The sequence below is a fragment of the Poecilia latipinna genome, unplaced genomic scaffold, assembly GCF_001443285.1.
Source record: "Poecilia latipinna isolate Pla-1442-1.1 unplaced genomic scaffold, P_latipinna-1.0 Scaffold6996, whole genome shotgun sequence".
Taxonomy (NCBI): domain Eukaryota; kingdom Metazoa; phylum Chordata; class Actinopteri; order Cyprinodontiformes; family Poeciliidae; genus Poecilia; species Poecilia latipinna.
The window spans coordinates 1-2,636 of NW_015119612.1; the positions used below are offsets into that span (position 1 = coordinate 1).

Sequence of the window (2,636 nt, forward strand, 5' to 3'; positions counted from 1 at the left end):
TAGAAAGGGGAAAAAAGGCCATGGTGGCTGGGGGGGGGGGCCGATTCAATTTTTGGATTACCCCAAAAACTTTCTGGAAAAACAAATTTTAGAGCTTGAAATGTCAAAAAAAATTTAACTTCTGGACACAATGATACAATTTTTGAAAAAAAGTAAAGAAATGCATTTTATTCTTTACACTTTTATTTACCAAGGAAACGGAAGACAATTCACCTTCATTCAAGGTAGGCAAGAGCTCAGAATATACTGATATTTAAACACCTACAGCTACACGCATCACATAAAAGCAGCAACACAGCCACCAAAGTAATGATAGTTGAAAACTAGATGATATTAGACAACTTATTAATACAATCCTGTTATTGATCAGTCAAAACATTTATAAGTGGATGTTTGTTATACGGCTTAAAATCTGTTGCAATTCTGTCCATTTTAATTCATTTCTGTTTTTTATACACAACTCATGTCTGAAGGCACTTTTAAAAAAAAAAACATCAACACAATCCAACGCAGCCATATAAATCAGTGAGAAAAGCTTGTACAGATTAAAGACACTGGGGATTCAAATGTAACTTTGTTTGCACATTTAAACCAGAAAAACTCAGAAATGACTGAACAAATTACATGAACACAGTTTAATGGAACATTTGTGATTTTTTGGATTTAGAAGGAAGTCTTGGTACCTGGAGAGGAACATGCTAACATGCTAACATGCTAACCCTAGGAATTGAACCCCAAACCTTCTTGTTCCATACATGTTTACATTTATACAAACATGTACTCAGAGACATTAACACTGAACAATATTACTGTCTGATTTTTAATTGGTTCTGTTTGTTGGTTTTTCTTTTACCTCTAAAAAGTAAAACAACAGTGAAAATAGAACGACAGCAATAATAACAATCACCAATGCAAGAAGGATCATGTGCCAACGCTGAGAGTTAATTCTGCTTTGTTGGAAGTACTCTTGCATTTGATACACTGCATCTGCGTTCTTAGAACAGGTTAGTAACCCAGGAACACTTTCATGGAAGAGGACATGAACTTCTAAGTCGACGTTCCGATAAACTTCTGACCAGCTCCTCCCAGCGGTGGAGTAGTCTGGATCTCTGGTGTGATGCATCAGGACCAGGACGACTTTTTTATTGGCTGTACGGAGACAGAAAAAAATTATATACGACTACTTCAGTCTGCATAAACACACTGAGATGTTTCAGTGCAAATATTTCACAGTAGAAATGTCTAACAGATTGCTACCAGAGATACAAAGATTCAAAAATTCTACCTCAACTCAACTTTTTTTAATCAAAAGAAAACCTATTGAACGAATCCAACAAGTTTGAAATCTGCACACACAATTTAGGCACATTTTAAGAATTCAATTGAATTTCATTCAACATATACCTAAATATGGTTTAGGCACATTTGACCTACAGTCTTCCTGTTGAATTTACTTTCATTTTCAAGTTATGCCACCTTAAATTGTTTTACAGTGATGTAAAACAACAGATTTCCTTTGACTTTCCTTTACAAACCTTGATAAAGTGTTCACAAAAACATGTCAGCTCTGTCTGCTAAATTGTACTTTAACCAGGGTAGGTAAGTATTTTATAGATACAATAAATTACAGAGTCTGCTGTTATAGTTACAGCTTCTGAAGAGGACAGTGGTAATCCTTATTGTGTAGATTGTCAGAGCTTTGATGAGCAGGACTTTGATACCAAATGTGGGAAATTGGAGGGCTGGAGTATTTCTGATTTCAGTGTCTGAGAAAGTCCGTAGAGTCATTTTCTGTGGTTTGATCTATAATCTTATAGATATTCATTGCTATTCATTGATTTGATGTCACACTTGTATCTTTATTGTAGGTATTGCTACAATCTGTTAGATTAACTTGGTAGAAAAGAAACATTTGTGATTTTTTTTCAAAATGCAAAACATTTTGTACATGAGGTTTGGACAATCACTCGGCTCAAATAAATAAAACCACCTCAGATTAGGTCACCCTACAGCTGCCTTATGAGAATGTCTTATGTGGATATTTTTTTATTGAATAATAACTTAAGAAAGAAGGTAAATAGCTTCAATTAGTCAAAATTATTTAGGTTTATGTTATTTGACCTTAACGTTGAGTCTCTGTCTCACTCCAACCTTAGATTCCTTTCCAGATGGAAGGATGTCAGTGATTTTCTTCTTAAATTTCTTTAGATCGATTGAGCTACTGAGCTCTATTAGCTTATATGCATATGTGATTTCTTGATACAACAGGCCAGGCGTGATGAGTAAAACTGAACTAAAAAGTAAAAAGAAATTTTGGTTAATTTGCGATTTTACATGTAAGGTACATAGTTTTTCCTTATGGGTTCAGCTTAGTTTGGCTTTTTCCCCTTTGCAAATTAAATCAGCATTTAAAATGAACTTTTTTGCATTAACTCAGGTTAGCTTTGTCTGATTTGTTTTTCAGCAAGCCAAAACTAAAAATGTTACCTGTTTACTTACATGGCATGTTTTGCATGGCTGCCTCCACATCTGAACCAACACGGGAGACGATGGGACAGAAAACAATGGTATACTGTCCATCCTGGTTTGTGCCCTCCAGCCTAACCCCACTTCTCACTTGGTCAATCAGATCCACA

General features: G+C 35.1%; 1 long non-coding RNA gene across 1 annotated transcript; it reads right to left on the bottom strand.

The window, feature by feature from the left end:
- Nucleotides 1–165: 165 nt before the first annotated feature.
- Nucleotides 166–2,626, bottom strand: LOC106944126 (uncharacterized). The gene is made up of 2 exons (XR_001424122.1): nt 2,500–2,626; nt 166–1,149 (listed from the first exon to the last, which is right to left on the bottom strand). It is a non-coding gene; the product is annotated as an uncharacterized LOC106944126 (long non-coding RNA).
- Nucleotides 2,627–2,636: the final 10 nt, after the last annotated feature.